The 26848-nt window shown below is 41.6% G+C and overlaps 1 protein-coding gene and 1 long non-coding RNA gene across 6 annotated transcripts in view; one reads left to right on the top strand and one right to left on the bottom strand.

The window, feature by feature from the left end:
- The window catches only part of PIK3CB (phosphatidylinositol-4,5-bisphosphate 3-kinase catalytic subunit beta), a 213577-nt gene that overhangs the window by 159470 nt on the left and 27259 nt on the right, over positions 1-26848 (bottom strand). For 2 of the 4 annotated variants that reach the window (XM_030575227.1, XM_030575230.1), the window contains exon 1: positions 9110-9255. The exons of the other annotated variants lie outside the window; for them this stretch is intronic. The gene's annotated coding sequence lies outside the window, so the exon portion shown is untranslated. Of the gene's footprint in view, positions 1-9109; positions 9256-26848 lie in introns of those variants that run through there. 4 annotated transcript variants of the gene reach the window in all.
- LOC115657413 lies at positions 10238-26477 on the top strand. 2 transcript variants are annotated; one of them, XR_004001971.1, is made up of 4 exons: positions 10238-10279; positions 12042-12161; positions 14983-15053; positions 25521-26477. It is a non-coding gene; the product is annotated as an uncharacterized LOC115657413 (long non-coding RNA). The 2 variants fall into 2 exon arrangements; XR_004001970.1 differs by lacking the exon at positions 12042-12161.

Here is a 26848-nt window from a genome sequence, read left to right as displayed (position 1 = left end):
GGAACATGGAAATAAAGATCTCTTTCAATCTTATGACTGATCACAACCAATGTTCACGCCAATCAAATTAGAAATAAAGTTAGGACACATCTGCTTCCATTTAAATTTGCTTTGTGTGCCAAAAAAAAAATGTCACTTGCGAAAGCGTACATGTTAAAATATTTGATACTACTAGTTCTAGCGGGAGAGACTAAGACAGGAACGTCCCTAACTTCTCACAAAATTTACCTAACCGTTACGTAAAACAGGAAAATAAAATCATGGAAAATAGTTCTAAATAGAAAGGGTTAATCATTTATATTTGTATTCCCAATTAACTATTTACACTAAAAAGACATCCCATTTAATACACTAACATTAAAAAATCCACACATTTTAAATGCAATGGTAAAGGATTTTCTCTCTTCCTTTTTATGGCTAATTTTTGTAGTGCTTCATAAAAGAGTAGATTTTCAATCCCTAAAAGGACATCTCCTCAGTAAAAGCTTCCAGTCAAAGCAAAAACATTCCAGCTATTACATATTTTACCAGATGTGTTTTTAAAAGTGCCATATAAAAATGCATTAAATTGAGAATTTACAGTTCCCATTTCAAATGAGGATGAGAAACAATATTCCTAATCTAATATGTAGTACATACAAATAATTACCAGCTATTCATGTCTGATATATCAGCTGCTGCAACAAGTTTTCATAGTTAAATAACGTAATATATTATTATTTGTATTATAGTAACACCATGTGGTCCTAATTCAGACAAAGCTCCTGGACTATCTTAAGATATAAGTAGACTAAAAATACTATTATCCCCATAATTACAGATGATAAATTAAGGCACAGAGAAATGAAATTACTTTCCCAGGATCATACAAGAAATCTGTGGCACAGGTGAGAACTGAATCCAAATATTCTGAGTCCTAACTCAGTGTTTTATCATAAACTTTCCCACCCAGTAAAATTAATTTTGAAACCCTAGAAGTAGAGGTGAGTTTCAAATAATCTAAAAGGGCTTGGAAAATCTTACTAAGCATTATAAAATGAGAAGAGATGAAGGCTTGCAACATATCATAAACAACATTATTTTGAGGAAATGGAAGAAGATAGAATATGAAGCGATCAAGAATCTCAATTTGCTGTGGAAAAAGCCCTAGCAGTGCACATTTTATAGAACTGACTCCAACAGATGAAGAGCACCTGAAACTTTTGTTGAAGCCAGTGAGAAGTCTAGATACTCAACAAACCTAAGGACCAAGCCATAAGTCAGGTACATAGTAAGGCGCCAACTCTGCAAAGGAATGTGTGTGGCCAAACCAATACAATTGTGCAGAAATTTGTAACCAATGGGACTCTTCCTTAATCCTTTGTAGAATCGGACAGTAAATCAGGCAAATGGGTAATTATTGCTATAAAGCAAGTACAGTGATACTTACTTGCTTTAAAGTTCTCATTGCAACATTTAACTTTAGCGGCTGAATTAATCCTTCATTTACTTTCCTGTTTGTTCCATTAATTAACAAATATTTTGTTTTTTCTCTTCTATCTTCTCTAGCCTGCACGTTTTTTTGCTTTTTTCTTAGGATTTCTTAGGACAAGTACAAAAGTCTCACTATTTTCTGCTTAATATGACTTTGAAATACTTGATTTCTCTTCCTGTTCGTGTAAATCCAACAGGTTGTTCTCACTAAGAACCACTGGCTGATTTATTAGTTTTTACTGTTGACTTTTTTCCTTTTAATATTATATCCTACTGTTATCCTTCCCCAGCACTTTGGCTCATGGGTACGATATAAATAAACAACATGTAATGTACTATGGCAATTACAAAGTTAATGGACCACAGAAAAACAAACAAAGACCATTACATAAATAATTAACTATGAAAAGATATGATCTGATACAGTTTCATGGCTTGACCATCCAGATATATTTAATTTGATCAAAAATTTGGTTAAGAGTTAAATTTAAAGCATTTTCTTCCTTAATTTAAGCATTAAAGCCCCAATTCAGCAAAGAACTTAAGCTTGTGCCTTTCTTGAGGTCAATGGGACTACTCACATACTTAAGTGCTTTGCTGAAACCAGCAAACTAAACTAACGCATTTTCATTAGTGTGTCTGTCACCTACTTTGCATCAAACATACGATTATCCTATCACCACTATGGCCAACATAAAAATTATTTAAATTAAAAAAAAACAAAAAACATTAATGCTTCATTAGTGCCAGGGAGGCAGCTTTACTTCTGTTGAACCCATTGGACTGAGAATCGTAATAGTTAGTTGACATTACATAAATCAATCTATAAAATGGGAATGACCACTTACTGCCCAGGGCAAAGCTTAATCATTGAGTATCTGAAGTATTTTATGATCCATGAATTGTGGGAACTATAGGAATGCAAAGGATTATTATTAGGATAAAAACAGTTGGGTAGGAATACACAGATTATAGTTGTTTTAATAAGGGAGTATTTTCAGAAGTTTCATTAAAAAGCGGGAGATCATCAAAAAGTAGTCAAGAGGTTAATTCTCTTATACAATGAATTCAAAGAAGCTTTCTGACCAACTCTCAACAGGTTGATAAATCAAATTTTTCCTATTTTAATAACTAATGTTGGCAGGTAAAACTTTTTGCTTGTTTGTGCGTTAGGCAAAAGATTTATGCTTCAGCTGCCAGTTGAAAATCTCAAAACTCACAGACCATTCCTCTCTAACTCAAAGGGTTAGGAATTCATGGAATTTACTATTTTATGTGACCTTACTACTTCATGTGAACATAATGAACACTAATCACCCCACTATAAACAGTTCAGAGTCATAAGCATGCAAGTAGATTTCTTCACATGGAAATAAACAAAACAAAACTCTCTTCTCTTCACTCCTTTCGCTCTACTCCACATCCTCAGTCATTACAAAAACAATTGTTTATAGTAATGTATTGTACTACCAGTGCAGAACTCCAGATGATCACAGCCCAAGAGAATCATACTTCATCCTCTCACATTACTTATCTTCCCCGCCCCCTACACACACGCGCGCGCACACACACCACTTCCTTCAAGTTATTTACTTAATCCCACAAAGTGAAGTCCCTAAGACTGCAGCAAAGACATTTCAAACCTCCACAAGAAAGCTTTATCTCTTTTTAGTACTGTTTGTTCAAACTCTTTGAAACTGACTATTTCATACTCCTAGATCAGATATACACACATAGGAAGCAGCCAGAGATCCTTGCATATCTACTTTTTCAGATGGTAGTCTTCCCCTGCACTCTTCCTCTTTGGAACCCTTGGTTATGTTCCAACACTGGAGCCAAACTATCTACTCCTTTTCTTGTTGAACGTTATCCCTACCATTTGCCTGAATTACCACTTTATTCCAATGGTTACCAATTGAAAAAACAAAAACTTTCAAAACCTACACAGCCAATTTTACACTTTAATCAACTCGAGCTGTGGGCCCTCAGCTTATCTAAAATCAGAAACAAGATGCCTCAAGCATCCAATAGTTGAGGCACACAAATTTACTGCACGTTTTTTTAAAGTTTTGGCTTCCATGACAAAGCTTCTATATTCATTCTTGCATTATTTTACTAAATAAACCTGTAGTTCCTCAAAGACAGAAGTGATTCAAACAACTTTGCATCTAAAACCACCTCTCCAACATTTCCCTGTGTGCCATTGGTTTGACTCCACCTCCGCTGAAATCCCCATCTTGTTATATTTACTTCCTTCTTTATAGATACATCTACATAGTAAACAAATAAATGACAAAAAACACCAACAATGTAAAACCACCACCAAACACACACCCCTGGCAGCAAGTCTCAGAACCTGGGTTAACAGACTCTGATATCCTCCCCACTAGGTTTCTGAACTGGTCTCCAACCTAAGGCCAGCAGCTACACTGCCATTTTTAGCCCCTCAGTGCAAGCCCAAGTAGTTGACTCAGTCTCTGAGACTTGCTGCCACAGGTCTTTTTTTTTTTTTGCTGTGTAGATGTAGCCTATGACTAACCCCTGGCCCAGCTCACCCATCCTCTGCAGCATACTACATGAGCAGCAAGCTGCTGATTGAAGCTTCACTCAGACATATAATATCATTCCTATCTTCCAGCAGTTCCATTGAATCCCATTCATTTCAGGATTTAGTTCCAAATTGCCCTCATTGTTCTTTAAAGTCTTCTAGGGATTAGCTACAGACTACTTCATGGACCTCATCTGTCTCTGCTCCCTCCCCATCTGATACTAGTTTCCTCTCTGACCCTCACAAAAGCCTCCTCATCTGCTCCTCTTTAGAGTCTGTAATACAGAACTATTATTAATCAAGTTTATTATGATACTGCCTAGGGAGCAAGCAAGAATTGGGCTACACCATGCTACACATCGTGGTTCCTGCCCTCAAGGGCATACTGTCTAAACAGACAGAACGAACAAAGGGTAGGGGAAAGTCGCAAAATACACAAGCAGAGTAAACAATATAATAACAGCAAATATCATGCAAGTTCCACACTTTGGTTTTTGTTTTGTTTCTTTTTTTTTTTGCGGGGGGGGGGTTAGATAGAAAGGGATAAGCTACAGGAGGAGTGGGGTGGATAGGTGGGTTTGAGGGTGTGTGCAGTGAGGCTGAGATGAAAAGACTGGGGCAGGGGGGTGAGGGGTGGGGGGTGGATCAGCCAAACAGCACAGGGGAGAAAATGTTCAGTCAAAACTGTAGGGGAAGAAAACAAAAAAAACTTTTCTGTATCTTTTTGCCTCATTAACTCTGTATTTCATTTCCAGTCAGTGCTGATGATAAGTTTCCCTCTTAACTGACCTGTTTTCCCCTGTAATTTATTTAGCTGTACACAGCATCTTAGAACATGGTTTAAATGAAAGATGCAATAGCAATTAAAATCATGGTGTAATGTTTAGTCATCATACAACAGGAAAATTGTTCTTTGCATTGGAATATACTCACAAAGAGACTTTTTTTGCAAATATACATTTAAACAAATGCAAGAAACATTTGTTATCAGGTATGCTCTGCTACAACAAACACTGTCATCCCTTTATTAATAAATATAACCTGTACCTTTTACTTACAAATTACATCACTGTTTACTGAACTAGTGACTTTCTTATTTGAGTTAAAGTCATACAAAAGAACAAAACCATTCTCCTCAAACACACCCTCTATAAAAAGCAACAAAATTGTTTCTGAGATAAACAAATCCACTGCTGGTGTTAAATTTTGTCATGAACACATGAGTTGCGTCACTAGTGACTGCAACTGAACTACTAAACTCACATTCTTTTCCAACTATGATGTAAACTCAAGTTTTGTAGCTGAACAATTGAACGCTAACATACAATATCACCTAGATTGTAAGCTTGTCTACACAAACAGTGAGTCCACAGTTAGTCAGTCTACACAGTTATCCACAGTAAGTCAGTCAGTCTACACCAGTGGTGGGCAACCTGCAGCCCGTCAGAGTAATCTCTAGTTTGTTTACATTTGCACAGCCACCTGCAGCTTCCAGTGGCTGCGGTTCACCGTTCCAAATATTTGGGGAGGGAAACTCTGTTTTTAAAGAATTCATAAATTTCCACCTCTTCAATTATGAGATGGAAAAGGTCCCCAAAAGTCGTCCCACAGCAAACAGGAAGACAGGACTTGACATATCTTAAGTAAAAACGAGTAGAATAGATAAAACTTACTTAAGAGTCATTTTAGTTCAAGAGTCTTCTATATAGCCACACTTGTAAGAAGCACTATTAAGCACCACTGAGCTTTAGAATCCTTCTAAAAAAGGTACCTTGGCTTCCATGAGTTCCCAAGTGCCACACAAAATTTTGGAGTCAAGGTTACAAAAGGCCACATGGTCCCCACCCACCTTAGATCATCCTGCTAAACTCCAGAATCCTGTGACAGTAGCACTCCAGAAAGACTATGCAGAGGTAAAATTCTTAAAGAATTACACGTATTGGTAAGTAACCTGCCTTTCTTCTTCAATGTGACCAGGGTCATACCAAGTTCAGCGTCCATTTTGGTCAATTTCACTGTCACAGGATTTTAAAAATTGTAGATTTCATTATTTCAGCTATTTAAATCTGAAATTTCACAGTGTTGTAATTGTAGAGGTCTTGACCCAAAAAGAAGTTTGGGGGAGAGGGAGGGGCTCGCAAGGTTATCGTGTGTAAGTGGGGTTGCGGTACTGCTGCCCTTCTACGCTGCTGATGGCGGTGGCACTGCCTTCAGAGCTGGGCAGCTGGAGTGGCGGCTGCTGGACAGGAGCCCAGCTCTGAAGGCAGCAGCAGAGAAGTAAGGATGGCATGGTATGCAAAGTTTCCCTGAACATTGGGCCCTAGTGAAACCCTGGAGGTAAGGGGAGCTCAGCACCAACAAAAAGCCCAGTTAGCCTTGGACTCAGAGAGTCCATTATTCTAAAGCAGGGATAGGCAACCTCTGGCACGTGGCTTACCAGGATAAGTACCCTGGTGGGCTGGGCCAAATTTGTTTACCTGCCGTGTCGGCAGGTTCGGCCAATGGCGGCTCCCACTGGCCACGGTTTGCCATCCCAGGCCAATAGGGGTGGTGGAAAGCAGCGCAGGCGAGGGATGTGCTGGCCGCAGCTTCCCACTGCCCCCATTGGCCTGGGACGGCAAACCGCGGCCAGTGGGAGCCACGATCAGCCGAACCTGCCGATGCAGCAGGTAAACAAACTAGCCCAGCCGGCCAGGGTACTTACCCTGGTGAGCCACGTGCCAAAGGTTGCCAACCCCTGTTCCATAAAGGCACAGCATACCAAGTAACTTTTCTGAGAATAGGCTCCTCTCCAGATACAACAGACAGCAGGTACTGTATGTGATACCCGGGGTGCTGTCCAGACCAGTGGGATGCTGTATCACTCTTGCCCTGAAACCTGAGATGCCTTACAATGCCTTGTTGAAGTAGCTTCCTCCTGAGCAGCTCACAAACAACCTTCCAGCACGCAAGCTACATCCTGAGTGTGTCTGTGTAACTGCAACATGCCAGCAACACTTGGGTTACATTCTTGCTTTTGCCAGCCTTGGTTACTTATGCAGGGTGACTCCCAGTCCTCCCAGAAATGTATGTTATGTACTGCCCAGACCTCTCTTGGACAGTTAAACGTATTAAGTCTATTATTCCTTTAAATGAATAACATACACTAGCTTGTTACCTTAAAGTTACCCAGACACTTTTAAGTTAAACATATTGGATCAGATAAAAACAAGTGTATTAACCACAAAGAGACAGACTTTAAGTGAGTACAACCAATGAGGCATAGAAGTCAGAAATAGCTGCAAGAAAATAAAAATAAAAATGCTTTCCATTACCTAGCTTAAATTATATTAGATTCAAAGCAAAGTTTTTCACCATATGCTTCCAACTGCATTACTGACCAAAATCTTCAGGTCAGGATCCCTTCCCTCAAGAGTTTTTTCACCTGCATGAGCTCTGTTTTCTCCCTTCACCTTTTCTGTCAAGCTGGAGGCAGTCCAAGCATCTAAATGCCACAGAAACTACTACCTATAAACTTTCTAAAACTATGCCTGCTCAGAGGGAAGCCGTAATAAGTTAAGAGATTCTTGATTGGAAAAAATATTCTCTGGGCATGAAATAAAGACCCCTATGCTTGCAAAAGGCCATAAAACAGAAAGAACTGCAGCAGTTGGAGACTGCACGACCATTTATAAATTTGGCTTAGAACATCCGGTGCTGCGGAGGGTGGGTCACTCAAATGGTCCCAACAAGCACTCTTTTTCTTGAAGGTTCCTGATGTTCGGGAACACCAGGGGGAGGATGTAGGAATATGCAGAAGCTACATCAAATAATTTTTTTTAAGCATAGGAGATAATATTAGGCTATACTAATAAGTAACAAATCATAGAATGGCACCTCCTCCCTGTCATTTTTAAGGGTATGTCTACACTACAAATGTGTGGGCTGTAGCTATGCTGCTGTAGTGTAGATGTTGCCACAGTGATAGAAGAGTTTTTTCCCCATCACTGCAGTAAATACACACACAAACACCCACCCCAAGAGGTGATAGCTTTTCCATCAATCTACAAGAGTCTTCACGTGATTTGGGTCCCCTTAATTTCATCTCTCAGAGGTGTAAATTTTTCAGTGACAGTTATGTTGTAGAGACATAGTTGTGTGTGTAGACCAGGCCATAGTAGCATCCTCAGTAATCTTAAGAGAGCTTGGGATGCTTACATGCCACTTGTTTGTTTCCCGTGCAATCTCAAAGGATACTCAACCATTTTCTATGTTTTTACATTTTCTGTGTTTTTACAACAAAGAACAGAGACTCATTTTTGAACTTTAAAATTAAATGGTACTCTTGTGGTTTTAAACAGATCGACACACTACAAAAGACCTTTCAGATCATGTTAACTTTTAAGTAATCTTATCTTCCCCCCTCTCTCACAGATCAAACTACTCCCACCTAATTCAAAGCCATCTGAAGGTTTAGTCCTATGCACCATCTCCTCTCAGCCCAACTGATAAAGACCAACATGTGACTAAACTTCAGCAGTGGCAGGAAGAGGGCAGAAAACTGACTATCGTTTTTGTTGAGCAACTCCAGTGTTGCAATTTTCTTTGAAGAAGCTGAAAAATACCCTTTTCCTCTGCCCGTCCCCTGTACACTCGCTGCCACCACCGGGCAAACAAGGAAGGGAGCAGCCACCGTTCTGCAGAACGGATCTGAGAAGCAGCGGGAAAAGGGGCTGAAAACCAGCCCCAGATCTGCCAAACAAGGGGGGAGGGAAGAGAAAAAGGAGGCTTCATTGGGCAGAGTCACTTGTGATCTCTCCCGGGGGGGAGGGGGTCTCGCCCCACTCTCCCGTTTGTGCCGCAGCGAGACACTTCTCTCGTTCAAACCGCCCTAGCTCCGCGCCCCGGCCCTCAGCAAAGCCCCAGCTCGGGTAGGAACCGGCCACACGCCCCGCCGCGGCGACAGCTTCCCTCCGGGCCGGCATCCCCAGCCGCAGCCCAGGCGCGGTCCCGGGGGGAAGCGGAGACGTTGCACTCACACGCAGTTCCCGCTCTCACACGGACACACACAAGGTCCCTTCTGCCCGCCCGCCTCACGCAGTCACTCACCTGCCCAGGCAGAGGCGGCGGCAGCAGCTGCTGCCCCTGAGCCGCCGCCGCCTCCCAGCCAGCGCGGCAGCAACTAAGTGGCCCGTCACCGGTAACTCACATGCAATCGCGAGGCCTCGGGACACGCGCGCGCGCGGACTCCTAAAGCTGAGGTGAGAGGGAGGGCGGTTACCTAGGCAATAGCTTCCCCCTGACTCCGCCCCGCCCCCACCAGCCCAGCCAATCCGATTGCGGCTTTCAACAGCGGCCTGGTTGGTTTCCCGCTGGCTCGTGCTGAGAGCGCAGGTTAGAGGTGCGGAGGGCGGCTCAGGCGGGGATTGCCCCTGAAGTGCAACGCCAAGTGGAGGAAGGGACGCGGCTCGGCAGGAGCCCAGGCAGGGTGGCTTGCACCATGGACGGGCGTGTGAGGCCGAACGGAGGGACCCGGGCAGAGGGCGCTGGCCGAAGGAGCCTAGGCAGGGAACAGAGCCCCTGGGCTACAGCGGGCAGGGAGGGGCGAGAGGCTATTACAGCACCTGCTGAGCTCCTCTTTCAGAACTGGGACGGCTCCATTACGGCTGATACCCTGTGGGGGGGCACCTGCATCGATGGAAAATATGGGGAGATGGCAGTTGGCCATAAAAAGCAACAAAGAGTCCTATGACCTTAAAGACTAACAGATGTATTGGAGCATGAGCTTTCCTGGGTGAATACCCACTTCATCAGATGCATGTAATGGATATTTCCAGAGGCAGGTATAAATATGCAGGCCAGAATCAGTCTGGAGATAACAAGGTTAATTCAATCAGGGAGGATGAGGCCCTCTTCTAGTAGTTGAGGTGTGAACACCAAGGGAGGAGAAATTGCTTTTGTAGTTGGCTAGCCATTCACAGTTTTTCTTTAATCCTGAGCTGATGGTGTCAAATTTGCAAATGAACTGAAGCTCAGCAGTTTCTCTTTGAAGTCTGGTCCTGAAGGGTTTTTTTGCTGCAGGATGGCTACCTTTAAATCTGCTACTGTGTGTCCAGGGAGGCTGAAGTGTTCTCCTACAGGTTTTTGTATATTGCCTTCCTAATATCTGACTTGTTTCCATTTATCCTTTTACACAGAGACTGTCCGGTTTGGCCGACGTACATAGCAGAGGGGCATTGCTGGCACATGATGGCGTATATAACATTGGTGGCTGTGCAGGTAAATGAACCGGTGATGTTGTGGCTGATCTGGTTGGGTCCTGTGATGGTATCACTGGTATAGATATGTGGGCAAGGTTGGCATCGAGGTTTGTTGCATGGATTGGTTCCTGGGTAAAAGCTGTTATGGTTTGGTGTGTGGTTGCTGGTGAGAATATGCTTAAGGTTGTCGAGTTGTATCTGAGCGAGGACTGGCCTACCACCTAAGGTATGTGGAAGCGAGGAATCATTGTCCAGGATGGGTTGTAGATCACTGATGATGCGTTGGAGAGGTTTAAGCTGAGGACTGTAGGTGATGGCCAGTGGAGTTCTGTTGGTTTCTTTCTTGGGCTTGTCTTGTAGCAGGAGGCTTCTGGGTACACGTCTGGCTCTGTTGATTTCTTTCCTCATGCGGGTATCATAGTTGTGAGAATGCTTGGTGAAGATCTTGTAAGTGTTGGTCTCTGTCTGAGGGGTTGTAGCAAATGCAGTTGTACCTCAACGCTTGGCTGCAGACAATAGATCGTGTGGTGCGTCCGGAGTAGAAGCAGGAGGCACGAAGGTAGGCATAGCGGTCGGTGGGTTTTCGGTTTAGGGTGGTGTTAACGTGACCATCACTTATTTGTACTGTGGTGTCTAGGAAGTGGACCTCCCATGTAGATTGGTCCAGGCTGAGGTTGATGGTGGGGTGGAAGCTGTTGAAATCATGGTGGAATTCTTCCAGAGTCTCTTTCCCATGGGTCCAGATGATGAAGATGTCATCAATGTAGCATAGGCAGAGAAGGGGTGTGAGTGGACGAGAGCTAAGGAAGCATTGTTCCAGGTCAGCCATAAAAATGTTGGCATGCTGTGGGGCCATGCGGGTTCCCATGGCGGTGCCACTGGTCTGGAGGTATATATTGTCACCAAATTTGAAATAATTGTGTGTGAGGATAAAGTCACAGAGCTCAGCAACAAGTTGCGCTGTGTCATCATCAGGGATACTCTTCCTGACAGCTTGTATTCCATCTGTGTGGGGGATGTTTCTGGAAAGAGCTTCCATATCCATGGTGGCTAAGATGGCGTTTTCTGGGAGATCACCAATGCATTGTAGTTTTCTCAGGAAATCAGTGGTGTCATGGAGATAGCTGGGACTGCTGGTGGCGTAGGGTCTGAGCAGAGAGTCCACATATCCAGATAGTCCTTCAGTGAGAGTGCCAATTCCAGAGATGATGGGGCATCCAGGATTTCCAGGTTTGTGGATTTTGGGTAGTAGATAGAATAACCCCGGTCGGGGCCCTGAGCATGTTGATTTGTTCCTGTGTTAGTGTAGGGAGTGTCCGGAGTGGATGGTGCAGTTTCTTAGTATATTCCTCAGTGGGATCTGAGCAAAGTGGCCTGTAGAATTTGGTATTGGAGAGTTGTCTGGCAGCCTCCTTCTGGTACTCAGACCTGTTGGTGATCCATAATTCACTCAGCCTCCTTCAGCCTGCCATTCCTGTCAGCAAACCCCAACATTAGGGAACGGGCATGAGTGCCCAGGTGCACAAGGGGCCAGCCTCACTTAGGCACTCCCATGTGAAGACTTATACCAGGATCAGGCTGTAGGTACACTGCAGGTGAAGGGCAAGGGCTGCCCGAAGATGGGTACCCAGTGGCAGCTACTCAGCAGTTACAGCAGTCTTTCCCCAAGGCCCCAGTCTAGGACTTGGCAATGCAGCCATGAAAGAATGGACTGGGACTCGAGTTCTGCTGCTCATTTGCTGTATAATGGAAAACTAATGAGTTTGTTTTCATTTTAACAGTGTTGCTGGAAATGGCTGGATAAGTGCCAAGTCCAATGTTGAGTAATAGTCTTACCACCATTCTCTGACACCTGACCTGGCCACAACACTGTAATTGTTTCCTGAGCAGGAAACAAGAGGGTAAAAAGATCTTACTATTCCTTGTTTTTATCATACTATGTGTGAAGCTGGCCTTACGTTTTGTAGGGTCCTTAGTGAAGTAACTTACAGAGTTGACCCCAGATCTCTTCCACAAGAGAAACTGTACTCAGGTGCCCTCTGACTTGCAGTAGCCGTGCCTTCCCTCACCCCCAAATCTTGGTTATTCAAAAGTGAACCTAGAAGCAGCAAGGGCCTGTGGACAGCAGAGGTGGCAGAGGCCCATAGAAACACAGGGTCCTACAGTCCTGGTTACATACTGGTGGCAAATCTCCCCTGAGACCAAAACTAAAACAACTACTATGGGTGGTTCTACTTAAGAGCAGCCTTGATTGCACTACTGTTTTTTGTGCTGACAGTTTTTTTGATGTAGTGAGAATGCATCCATTACTTATTCATTGTAGCAAAACATCACATTATAAATAAATTCTGTTATTGCTACTACTGTACAATTCATCTTAAGTTAGTATCCTCCCTCAGGGCGTCTCTAGAAAACTGCAAGTTACATAATATATTATTTAAAGGGTGCTAGCCTCCCATTCTTGCATCTTTGCAGTGAGGATTCTTTCAAATTAGGGCCATATTTTAAAAGATTGAAAGAGGTCAAATTCAGTGTTCACACACAGCTGGGAAAGGTTCTTAAAAGAAGAGTACTTTGAAATGGCTGTTGGAAAATAACAGGGAAGGTTTTATTACAGTAGCTCCTTTCCCTGCAGCAGCTGATCCATGCTAAATCCTCATTTTAAGAAACTTGTAATGCAACTGCTACAGAAAATTATGCAGAAACCAATAAATGCCACTGAAAGGACTTAAAAATAGGCAAACTGTCTTTTAAAGACAATCAAAGAAAAGGAAATTTGAATGTTGTTTCTGTGTACCTGTAACTTATTAAATACACAGGCTATTCCTGTGTACCTATAACTCAGACAAAATGAATTTTGCAAGTTTTAGTACCTTAATTTTTTCATATTTAAAATGGAATATAGTCATGGTAAGCATATTAAAAACACTTCCTTACTGTAGTAATAACACTTTATATTATGGTAATTTTTTTAATCTTTCACCTTTGAATAGAAGCAAAAGTGAAATTGATCAGTATTTTTATTTTCAATTTCACTTTAAGATACTCATGCACTAACAATGCATACTGTTAGGTTTGGCAAAATTGTAGCAGAGTGTTTGTTCCACTCCAAGATTTTGGGAACAATAAGGAACTTCAATCCCAACTCTGTCCAGTTAATCTAGGTATTGCATGGGAGATCGGTGGGTGATGCAATATTTAGGCAAAATGTCAAGTTACACATGAATCAATAATAGAGCTTGCCTACCATATGTCAGATTTTTGCACAACCTTACTCTTCATTGTTTGTCTGAATTAATAGTTTCTGCGAGTGCCTATTTTCAGTTCCTTTAAGACTATTTAATATCATGGATAAAATGTAACAGTTCTTTCTGAATATCATGGTCTTAAAGAATATCTAGGAATACGACAGATGCTTCTGTATAGAAAAAAAGGTAACATTTGCTAATATTTTAAATGAAAAATAAAATCATCATCAGGTGAGAGTTTTGATCATACAGATACTTACTTATCTCTCCGTAGGTCAATTTGTCACAGGTAGCAAGCTAACACATGCACTTCTGCTCATCACTCTAATTCATTCAAATTAAACCAATCCATCTGAGTTTTTTTGTGTTCCTCGACCAAAAGGAGATTTGTTTGCGGAAACAGGTAGCATGAAAAATTAGCAATATTTCACGCTTTGAGAACTGTTCTACTTTATTATTATTTGAAATATTAAATCTCAGACATCTAGGTTTAGAAACTTAGTTGGTATTAGTGATACTTTGTAGTACTTTGACTGTTTTCTGGAAAGCCTGGGTGGAAATTATTTAGAAAATGCTTATTTATTCTGGCTTTTGCAAATTTTAGGCTGTTCTGCATGTGCCAATGCAGTTTTTATAAGGTGCAAACCAGCTTGGTTTTGCTGAATCTTTAATGGACTGAGCAAGGAGGCTGGGATTCATAAACTCTGGAGTCTGCAATCTGCCATCCTCTGACTTTAATAATGATATTTTATATTTGAACAGCATCTGTTATCCACCGAACTCAAAGTACATTATAAAAAAAACTAATATTGGGTAGGCAGTTACCATTATACTTATTTTACACATGTGAATCAACTTCCATGGGGTTGCGCCCCCTTGGAGATCATACATGATTGAGATTTTAAATGGTAAGCTCTTTAGAGTAAAGACTCTTAATTGTGTGTCTATACAGCTCCAAACACAGTGTCAGTTCTTAAATAAATAAATAATAAGGGTATTGAAGAGGTCTCAACCACTAGGTCTTTGATGAAGACATGAAGATATGTGGAGTTATAACAGGTCACCTTCCTGTGATATTGTGATACTTGTCATAAATTCCTATCTATCACGAATGGTGCACAGAGTGGCAAGGGTCTGGGACAGAATTAAAGTATTTTAAATCTGCATTTTTATATTCTCTACTACTTGGGAGAGAGAAAAAGGGGGTTTTTAAATGTAACCGTAATTTTCAATTTTACTTTTCAGTCTCTCTTTGAAAAGAACATTCTATTAATGTTCCCCCCCACCCCATCCCCAGCTATTGTTATATACAACAACAGTGTAACGAAGGTTTTGTCTGGGAATTTTGTATCTGAATCATGTCTGTTCATGTAAAACCATGTACACCTAGGGCACATTTTTGGACATTGAAAACATGTAATACTTTTGGGATGATGGGTGATAGAATACATGCTTTGTATTCATATTACTTTAGCCACTGCTTTACCAAGAGAGCTGAGAAGGGAAAAGGAACTGCTTTACCAGGAAAAGACATTAACACACAAGGTAAGTTTGCAGATAGGACTGAAGTACTGTAGGGATAGATGCAAACACCCACAAAAAAAGAAGAAAAAAAAAAGAGAGACTGCAAGACCATTGATAGGAAGGAAAAAGATGGGGGAGCGGGGGTGCAGAAATCAACGTAATGTACTGAGAGAAGTATCCAAAACAACAGCTACATAGTAGGATGGAAATCCTTAGAAAATAATTGGGGCCAAGCAGAACTACAATGTAATTGTGAGTGGCAAACAAGATATTATCTTACTTTGTTTTTTGTGATATGGTGGTAATAATAATCTTCACAGGATAGTTTATGCACAGGCACTCTTTTGAAAAGTACCAGATAAGATCAGAGCCCTGGTGAATATATTTTTTTCTCCTGAAAAAACATGTTCTATCTAAAGCTGCGAGAGTACAATTTTGAGAGTATAATGGCTACTCTATTTGCCACACAGTCACTCCTTTATCAGTATGACGATATCTACTGTAATACAATATAAGAAGCTTTAGAACTTCTTGCATATGAAAAGTTATGTGACAAACTCCTAATATAGTAGTGAGGGACTACCCAGTTCCGTACAATTTTGGATTTTGGGAATCTGTCAAAATGAGATGTACAAAACTAGTTTGAATTTGCAACCCTTTTCCCTGTATTTTAAACTTTTTTCCTTCGCTGTATTAAAGAAAAGATTATGATCCTATATGATATATGGAAAAGAAAAGGAAAACGATCTGTAAAAGCTAAGCTGAGACAAGTTGTGCCCTAAAGTATATGCAATTATATAGATTCTGTAATTTTTTTTTTGTTCAATTTGCCTCTTTTCCCTTCTGTACCCCTCACTCCCTCCCCCTCTCAGTTTCTATCTGTCACGGCTTCCCCTCAATTCTACTTTATCCATAGATTTTCATTAATTTTTTACTCTACCCTTTCCCTCTTCCTACCCCGTCCCACTCTCCATAGAACAGAAAACAGATAAGTTTTATTTATGAGCGTGTTCAGCGTTAGATAAAATGAGTTCACCTATCCTTAACAGTAATGTAGGTGGAAAGAGAATTTAGGATTTGAGTTCTTTTAGGTTGATCCATTAAGGAGAGCTGGCACTGGTATGGGTATTGGTTTCAGATAAGTATACTTTACAGGCTCTGAAATGGCTACTTTACCCGTAGGGCTGGTACGACTTCCCCTTTTGAGTAAGGATTTTAGCCACCTTCTGTCAAAAAAACACTTATGCCGCACCTTGTTAAATATGTTCTGTGCTGGCCAGCACTGCTTTTTATTTGCTTCTATCCTTTCTCATTCAGAACAGAATGCAAGAGACATAAAGGAAACCCCTAAAGGAAAACATCAGTCTGCAAAAACAGGGCATTGTTAGAAACAAGGAGTGAACTAATTTAAAAGGAGACTGAAACAAAGATTTTCCCCTTCAAAGGTGCTCTGCAAGTGATTTTTTTTAACTGAACTTGTTCCCTTTTTTACTTCCTAAGATACAAAAAGAACGTAAACTTTTTCCTTTATTAAAGATTGTTCTGCTCATTATCTTAAATGCCAGGAATGTCAGCTCTACTCTTCCCTAGTTTTGCTGCAAGATCCACTTGTTATCTCAAAGAACAAACATTGTTAACTCTTCCATCCCTTAAGTTAGGGAGTAAGATGGTGAATCTTTATTGTTTTGGAGAAAGAATATTGTTAGTGATTCAAGTTAAAAAGGTGTTAACTGTTTACATTTTTTTGTTATTGTTATCAGACCTATTTCCTGTTATTTGTTTAAATGTTATTTCAACGTTGGCCTACATTTTCCAAACATGAATGCCTGAAGTTAGGTGCCAAAAACTATATTTAGGCTCCTAAAATAAAAAGTGGTGATAGGTACTACAGCTCCTAGTGACTTCAGTATGTGAAGAGAGGATATTCATGAAACCTACAGAAGAATTCTCTGTATGAGGTCAAAATATTGCAACACATGGAATATTGCAACAGTTTGTAATTGATGTGATAAAGAAGTAGCTGGATATGGGTAGGAGGCTATTACATCAAATTCAACACAGAACACAGGCTATAAACCAAAGAGATCATACTGGATTATTTCCTTCTGTATAATAATTTTAAAACAATATGATATCAGCACTGGCCATGGCCATTATGAGTTTGAGCGTACAGTTAAAATGCTAATGGATATGAAAAGGGAAACTTGGCAACCAGTAGAACACTGATGTTTTTTTAAACCAAAATGTTAATTTAGAAGGTTTATTGTACAGTTGTTATGTGCTGGTCTCTTCTGACCCTTGCACTACCATGTGTCCCTGTTATAAGCTTCTCTTTGTTTCTCACAGCTAATACAATGAAGGGGGAGGCAATGGCAAAAAATGGGCTGAGTGACATCAGACTGAAAATGCAGATGTCAGACAAAACGGATATGCAGCTTGGCTAATGAAGTCAGAGCCTGCAGCAAGAAGTTTTCATTAGTGCTTTGCTATATAAAGTTATTTAACGTTTACAAAATTAACTGCAAAAATTTACTGCTAATGCAACATCGTTGTTGAGAATTGACAGTATCTGCAAAAGTGACAGGAAATTCAGACTACTCCAGCCTTACCTGTAACAAAATGCTCAGCGGCTCAGGTTGCTATGTGTACGTCATTCTGGTGTTCCAGTCACTCAGCTGGCTTGCCACTGAATAAAGAGTCCAATTTAAGGTCTCCAGCTTCATATTCAAGCTCTCAGTGGAATCAGCCCAAGCAACTCGAGAGATTACCCCCCCCCCGCCACCCAGAGTCGTTGACCTCTCATGCAAGCTGCAATCCACCAGAAATATCAGACTATCAACCAATAGCTTCTAAAGCTTTTAAAACAGCCTAAAGCATCTAAATTTCTAATCTGGAACTGAGGGCTTGTCTACATCAGAAAGTTGCAGCGCTGGTGAGGGAGTTACAGCGCTGCAACTTAGGAGGTGTACACATCTGCAGGGCACCACCAGCGCTGCAACTCCCTGTTTGCAGCGCTGGCCGTACTCCCGTTTTGTCTCGGGTGTAGAGGATCCAGCGCTGGTGATCCAGCGCTGGTAATCAAGTATAGACACTTACCAGCGCTTTTCTTGACCTCCGTGGAATAAGCAGGTATCCCAGCATCACCGAGGAAGCCTCTGGTAATCAAACTGGTCTCCTTCCCCAGCTTGCTCTCGCGTTCCCCGAACCCCGAGCAAGCAGGTCTCCTTCCCTGAGGTTTGCTGGGTGGTTCCGGGAACGCGAGAGCAAACCGCGGCGAAGCTGGTCTCCTTCCCCGGTTTGCTATCGCGTTCCCCGAACAAGGAGGTCTCCTTCCCTACGGTTTGCAGGGAGGTTCGGGGAACGCGAGAGCAAACCGCGGGGAAGCTGGTCTCCTTCCCCGGTTTGCTCTCTCGTTCCCCGAACCCCGAGCAAGCAGGTCTCCTTCCCTGCGGTTTGCTGGGTGGTTCCGGGAACGCGAGAGCAAACCGCGGCGAAGCTGGTCTCCTTTCCCGGTTTGCTCTCGCGTTTCCCGAACCCCGAGCAAGCAGGTCTCCTTCCCTGCGGTTTGCTGGGTGGTTCCGGGAACGCGAGAGCAAGCCGCGGCGAAGCTGGTCTCCTTTTCCGGTTTGCTCTCTCGTTCCCGAACCCCCGAGCAAGCAGGTCTCCTTCCCTGCGGTTTGCAGGGTAGTTCGGGGAACGCGAGAGCAAACCGCGGCGAAGCTGTTCTCCTTTCCCGGTTTGCTCTCGTGTTCCCGGAACCCCCGAGCAAGCAGGTCTCCTTCCCTGCGGTTTGCTGGGTGGTTCCGGGAACGCGAGAGCAAACCGCGGCGAAGCTGGTCTCCTTTCCCGGTTTGCTCTCTCGTTCCCGAACCCCCGAGCAAGCAGGTCTCCTTCCCTGCGGTTTGCAGGGTAGTTCGGGGAACGCGAGAGCAAACCGCGGCGAAGCTGTTCTCCTTTCCCGGTTTGCTCTCGCGTTCCCGGAACCCCCGAGCAAGCAGGTCTCCTTCCCTGCGGTTTGCAGGGTGGTTCGGGGAACGCGAGAGCAAACCGCGGCGAAGCTGGTCTCCTTTCCCGGTTTGCTCTCGCGTTCCCCGAACCCCCCTTGAAGCCGCCCAACAGCGCTGCAGTGTGGCCACATCTAACACCACTTGCAGCACTGGTTGCTGTAAGTGTGGCCACTCTGCAGCGCTGGCCCTATACAGCTGTACTAATACAGCTGTAACAACCAGCGCTGCAAAATTTTAGATGTAGACATGGCCTGAGGCAGAAAGAAGGTGCCTCCTGAATGCTGCCATCCTGACCTGAGGCATATATCCATGCTGATACTGTCCCAACTAGGCAGCATTTGACAGAGATGCCAATTCAAATCTTTTGGTGAAGACAAACAATTGCCTATCACTGATTATTATTATTTTTATATTCCAGTAGCCCCAATCAGATGAAGGGGTAGGGATGGCATTAAAAGATTGAAGCTTCCCTTAAGAGCTTTTACAAACTAAATAGACAAATCAGATGAAGAGTGACGGAAAACAAATCAAGCACATGAGCTGTAGTCCATGATAAGTGGCTATGTGAAAACTACATATATTTTTTAAAAAATTGTTTTTTAAAATATAAATTTGGGAATACAGCAAGGGTGGAGGAAGGAGATGTAATAGAAGTGCACGAATAGTAGGAAAAGGAAGGAAGGGCAAGACAATATTGAGAAGGGAGGGAGGAAAAGGGAGAGAAATACAGGAAGGATGGAGGGGAACACTATGTCTGTTTTCTAGGTATGAAAGGAACAACTGCAGGGCAGTTCCTGGCAGAACATCAGTATCACCAGTCAACTGAAGCAGCAACCCATGGTCAGCAGAATCAAAATCTGTTGAGAGGTTCAGCATGAGAATAAATGCCAATTGACCTCAAATTAACAAAGATAATTCATGACCATGACAGGTGTCGTCCCAATGGAATGTTGGGGGAGTGTCCAGCTGCACATGCAATTGACAAGCTCTGCCTTCTCAACCACCTCTCCAAAGGAGGTAAAGTTTAAGATTATGCAGGATTGAATAGCAAGTAGTTCCACGTCAAAGGAAAGTATCTTGAAGAGGGGTTAGACTTCAGTGTGTTTAAGAATTGTCAACACCCTCTCCTTGCTCAGTGAGGTTTTAGCAATGCCTCTCAATATTGACACCATGGCTACCACACTTCCTTTGAGACACCAATATGAATAGGGATCAGGACCACAAGTGGTGGACCTAAAGAAACTGAGAAGACAGATACCTCCATCAGAAACTAAATTTACTCCAAATGGCTGAGGACACGTCATGTTTTTTTGGCCTCAGTCACAGCATTTTTGTACGTTTCTTTCCAACTCCAAATGGCTCCTCTGTTAAATCCCCTCCCATCTACACACCAGCCATTTCAGCTCCTGGGGATTACTTTTAAGACTTGGTGGTCTCCAAGCACCAGAGACAATCAGGATGCAGTGAGAGGCCAGGAAGCTGAAAGCCCCTACTAACAACTGATAGCAGCTGTTAGGGTAAGCTGAGTGACACCCTGATTTAAAGGGGAGAACAGATACTGTTCTGTGTTTGTACAACACCTAGAGCAGTGGGATCCTGGACCATGAGTAGGGCTCCTAGGGGCTTCAATAATACAAATAATAAGATATACCTTGATCTCGGTAAAGAGCCCACAGAAACTATTACACATGTGCAGAAGCCAACTTTGAATTGCTCATACCTTTATCACACACTTTTTTCAGTCTTGGTTGTGAACACACACTTCAGGGGCTTTTTGACTTACCATATTTCAAAGTTCAGCTACAACTTAAGTCTCTGTGTAATGAAAGCGGTGGAAATTTTTCTTCTAAAAGGAGAATATGTATATTTTTTACCATTGCAGAACTCAAAATTGATAAAAAGATTTTATCTCATATGGCATGAGCCTTTAAACTGTCCCAAATATTTAAAGACGTGCGGTCATCTGAAAGGTTTCAAGTCATTTAAATACTTATATGTTGTCGTAAATATTTAAAGCACTCTTAAGGGTGTAATTTTCAGCGTATGATGGTACTTAAAAAATAATCTTTAAGTTGCCATAAACATTTAAGTCCTAGCAAATTAATGCAAAAAAAAAGTATGAAATGTTAAGATTGTACAGTTAAACTAATCAAAAAATTGGAAATGCAACGTTAAGGTGCCAATCACTATGCTAACTCAGTTATGTTACATGTACAGTGTATATACTATACAGCATTTTCTGTTTGCTGTTTTTACTAAATGCATAGGTTAATGTGTTACTGTTTACGTCAGTAAATGTATATTATAATACATACAAGAAGTTAAACACAGCTGGGGCAGCGTTGCTAGTAGAATCCAAATTCTTGCATTCCTGACTTTCAATGACTTCAACTGAGCAGCCTTACAGTGTGGTTATGGTCAAAAACAAAAGTGCCACTTCCTCAAAAGATTTGCTACCTGGGTGTATTTGAAATTTATTTTAAATTATAAAAATAAGTGTTTACTGCCCTCTGTTTGTTTGTTTGTTTTGTTAGCCTTGCAGAGCCAATACAGCCAAGAGAGATTGAACTGGATTATCTTTTGATTCAAGCACCATCTAGGGAATTGTTAACTAAGATGCAACTGCAGAATCATTACGAGTGATGATGCACAAACTGGAGAAAACACAATTTCACCTTAAGATGAGGAAGCCAAGCATGTTGTTAGAAAAATAATATATATATTTACTTGTAAAATAATCAAATTAAGGACCTGATCCTGCAAGTTGTTGCATACCCTCCACTCCTGTTACCACTCAGCAATTTGTCCGATCAGGCCTTTTGTACAGATATCTTTGAGAGTGAGTAAACATGGAACCCTACAATATCCTGTTCACAGAATGACATTGTAGTGTATAACATCACTAACATTTAACCCATTTTTTATGTAATCTTCCTATCAGCCATTATCTCAATTCAATTGCTCACATATAGTGACCTGGACTCATACTCAGTTCCAACATTCCTGTGCAGCACTAGGAATAGCTGCATTGTTAGAGTTTCCATTCTTTGGATGAGATATTAAACTGAGGTCCTTTGTGTTATTTCTGCTGATCGTTCTAATTGAAGTTAAAGATCCCATGACACATTTTGAAAACGTAGCTAGCTCATTTATTCTTTTACTTAAAGCCGGTTCTAATGGGTTAGCTATTTCTGAAAATATAATAGAAGCCATATCTGCCTACATAAATTTGTACTACACCTCTACTCCAATATAACGCTGTCCTCGGGAGCCAAAAAAATCTTGCCGCATTATATCGAACTTGCTTTGATCCATCGGAGTGCACAGTCCCGCCCCCAAGGAGTGTTGCTTTACCGAGTTATATCCGAACTCATGTTATATCAGGTTGCGTTATATTGTGGTAGAGGTGTACCAATAACTAGCTTATCACTTCTGGAATATCTTGATTATGAAAGGTATTATAAGAAAATCAAATGCTATTCTTCAAAATTAATTGAGTGATAGTACTGCCTGAAATATGTAATAGAGTTTTAAACAATTATAAAAGGATAATAAATAGCTTGTGATAACATTACAGTGAGCCAGTTTCTGACACTCTTACAATAAATAGTACCTTACTCCTTGAAAACAGGAGTAACACCACTGAAGTCAATGAATTTTCTCATGTGCTTAAAGTTATGTTTATGTCCCTTGCTGAGGCAGAGCTGACATGAGTAAGGACTTGTCTACACTGGAAAGTTTTTTCAGTATAGCCTAACATGCAAATTTAAACCAATATAGTTAGACCAGTATAATGCCCCCATTCAGACATTCTTATTCCACTATCTGTGCATTTTTTCATTTTAATTTATGTCACTTTGGAAGAGGTTTAATCTAAACAAAAATAAATAAATAAAAATAAACCCATTCTTATACCGGAATAGGAGTGCCCATGTAGGTGGGTTCCAGCAGTATAACTATGTTGATGTAAGTGGTAAAACTTTCTTGTGCAGGCAAGGCTGAAGGATGGCAGAATCTAGCCCATTATTCTCCTATCCAAATGGCAACAGCATATATCATTCCTCATTACTATGTCACCTTGTCTACTGTTGGAAAACAATGTCTAGTTATTAATTAAAGAGTGCATGTGCTGGCAATTAAAATAAAATCTCAGGAAACATGACAAAGCTAAACTGTCCAATCGTTCTCAATTTAAACTAGTGTAGTTTATCAAAGGGTAGCATATAAAGATATTTTTCTGTTGTCTCTCCTCTGCTTGGACACACTTTTTATATCCCCCAGATTAATGGTTTATTACTACTCTTAGCAAAGGGCAAAAACTAGACAGGAGATTAACAGTAAAAACTAGAACACAATGAATTTTTAAAATAAAACATTTCTTCTTTCTTCCTTAAATCTGTTTTCTAGCCTATGCCTTTTCATTAAGACCATTTTGATCATATGGAGAATTTAATATTTCTCATGTGATTCAGTGTTCTGAAAAGTTAACAGAGTAATAATCAAATCGTGTAAATGAACAAGGTAATCGATCACATCCATAACCTGCAAAGACAGACTCATCTCTGAATTTGGCCTTGCATGAGTGTGAACTGGTGTAACATACACCTTCGTTCAGTCTACTTAGGGCCTTATTCTCCTGACACCCAGAGCGCCATTGTAAGTCAGCAGTAACCACAACACAAGATAATGGATTTGCGTAGAGATAAAACTGGTGTAAGAGAGAAGACTCATGGCCGTAGGGGCTATAAACCCTATTTAAATTACACCACCTTAGTCTCTCTTAGATTCAGATGCACTTATTGATGTGTAACTTGCACATTACCTCTGAATTTGGTCACAGTGCCACTCGTTAATCATAAAGACTTCCTCAAACACAAACCTTCCTTTATCTCACCTGAACTGCATGTGATATGCAAAGCCAGAAGGAAACTAAAGATGACTAGGTTAAATTACAGCTACCATAAATATAGCCATCACAGTACGTTTTTCTTTGGTAAATGAAGAGTTAACAATTGGATAACTTTTGTCTTCCTGTGATCTGAACTGGTTAATATACTCTACTTAACTAGAATCTAATATCAAAAAGCTGCTAGAGGCCAATGAACTTTTCAATCACTGTAGTTCATTATATGTAGGGCCCTTCATTTTCAGTTTTTACCAAAAACCTCCAAAAATTCCCAGGTTTTGAAAAACCCAGTATTCAGGTTTTAACCTTTTAACCCAAATTTTGTAAGTGCCAGAACTCCCTGGGCCTGGCTCCCAATATGTACCATCACCGCCAGACAGCAAAGCACACGTGTGTTGGTTGGTGGCTGCTGCCAATTTGCTCAGGGAGCTTGGTCCCAGCACCCATGACTCCTGAACATTGGCACAATTGGCCACTGGGAGCAGAAAGCTGCACCCAATAAGAACTGGCCCCTGTCCACTTCCCTGCTCAACAAAGTCCCTGGACCCAGCTCTTCAGTGTGTCTCCAGGGCTCACCCACTTTCCCCTCATCCCCCTCCCCTCTGCCTGATGCGCTCCCTTGAGTGCCAGGCATCCCTGTCCCCCTCACACTGCCTCCCATGAATACCAGGCATCCCTCCCACCACATGCTGTCTCCATCAGTACCAGACACCCCTTCCTCACCTGCCCTTGTGAGGAGCTGAGCCTTTCAACATTGCCTGGGGATATGCGACTACCTGGAGAGGAGCCTCAGGGAACAGAGCCTTGGACAGAGCCCCTTCCTGACCCAGCTCTTCAGAGGAGTGCACGGTGCGGGGAGGAGGGTAATGGCAGCCCCACTGCTTCTGGTGAATCTATGTCTCGGGGAACATCTTCATAAGGATAAAACACTCATGGCACAGCCGTGGGGAGCCCAGGTCAGTTGACTTGGGCTGCAGGGCTAAACATCACTGTGTAGACATTCAGGGTCAGGCTGGAGCCTGAGCTCTGAGACACTCCACCCTCTAGGATCCCAGAGCTCAGGCACCAGCTTAGCCAAACATCTCCACAGGGTATGACTACACTGCAAATAAAAACCTGTGGCTGACCCATGCCACCGGACTCAGGCTCATGGGGCTCAGCTGCAGGTCTGTATAATTGCGGTGTAGATGTTTGGGCTCGGGCTGGAGATGGCCTCTAGGACCATGTGAGGCGAGAGGGTCCCAGAGGTCAGGCTGCAGCCAGGGCGCCTACACTACAGTCAGGTAGCCCAGGCCAGTTATGGATTTTAAACTTGCACTGTAGACATACCCTGTGTGACTAGGATCTGCAGGACTGCCATCAAGTATCAATGGCAGGATTATTCCCTGTTCTTTCGTCTCCATCCCCTTCACAGATCCCACCCTCATGCTCTTCTTCTCCCCTCTGTTCTGCTTTCCTCTGTTGTCTCCTAGCTCCTACCCTGTATCCCTCCTGTGTGACAGGAAAGAGGATGATTTTGGGATGGGGGTTATGTTCAAGTACTATTCCTTTTCTATTCTCTTCCATGTCCTTCAGGTGACATCAACCCATTTCGGTTGCTGGAGGATGCCTTTCCTGAGACACCATGGAATTTCTCTGCCCTGTAATACTTAAATGAGGTCTTTGCTGCGCAAAATTTAAGTACTAATTCACATTGTGATTAGAAAAGGTTGAAAATCATCAGCATTCAAACAAAAAAAATTAATGAAGTACTTCTAATTTCTGATTGAAACTTCAGCCATCATACGAAGTGCAGAAAAAATTGGAATTCTGTTCTTAAACAGACAACGTTCTCTAACACAGATCACAGGCAACAATGTCTGAAGAACTTTGTCACAAAAGCGTATATGGGGAGATTCCAGGAAAAACAAATAAATCTTTTCATTTCCATTTTGCCAGAGAGCGAGAAACACTTGTAAAGCTTTTCCAAAGTTTTCATACAAAACTGTCAAAGAAGTAGTAAGCAGTGGTCACTTGTAATAGGTCCCCTAAGTCTTTTAAGAGTGATCACCATTCTGGAAAGTAATTGTGCTGTTTGACCTCCATAGCAAAAGTGTGGCCTTACTGATGAATGTAGAGACTATATTTTTATCTTTTCTATCTTTGTGGCTCCTAAATGAAGAAAAGGCCAAACTGGAAAGCAAATTCCATGCATACATAATAATGCCTTCTCCAGACAATGGCGACATTGCTCCATTTGAATTTTGGAAAATCCATTGAACTGACTTCCCAACTTTGAGTTATGCTGCTTTCCCCACCCTCAATGTCTCATCTGATGTGGATTGAATATTTCTACATGCAAGACTGCAGGAGAATGATCTTGAGTGGGAAAAAAAGAGAGACACTGAAAAAATTGCTGAGAGTCTACACTACCCAGGACTTTTGGATTTACATTGAAGCCCATTATATCCAGGGTAATACCAGAAAACTGTTAATGAACTGTTGTTAAAAGAAAATTAAAAAGAAATAAACCACAGCATTATATTTCTGTTACATTCAATACTCTTCGTTTTCTCTATTTGTTGTTCTTTTTCTGTCCTTCCATCCTGCAACATTAACACTGATAATTACCCAGAAAACTTTGATAATTTTTTCCAGTAATTTTCACCTGTTTTTCAAGTTTTATAATAAACAAACACCTAAGAAATTCTAAATGAAATAAAAACCGGAAACAAGGGGCCTTAATTATATGAAATCTTGATCTATATAGTTAACAAGAAACACAAATGGAAATATACTGTATAATTTCACCAACAATACCAATTCTTAAGTACAAAAGGACTATTTGTTCATGTGATTCCCATTAGAATCTGAATTTTGAATTTCTTGGCTTTTTGTCAGTCATAACTATAATGAGAATTTTT

Source organism: Gopherus evgoodei, chromosome 9, assembly GCF_007399415.2.
Source record: "Gopherus evgoodei ecotype Sinaloan lineage chromosome 9, rGopEvg1_v1.p, whole genome shotgun sequence".
Taxonomy (NCBI): Eukaryota; Metazoa; Chordata; order Testudines; family Testudinidae; genus Gopherus; species Gopherus evgoodei.
Note: the sequence above shows the minus strand (reverse complement) of the source record. Positions and strands in the feature narration are given on the sequence as shown.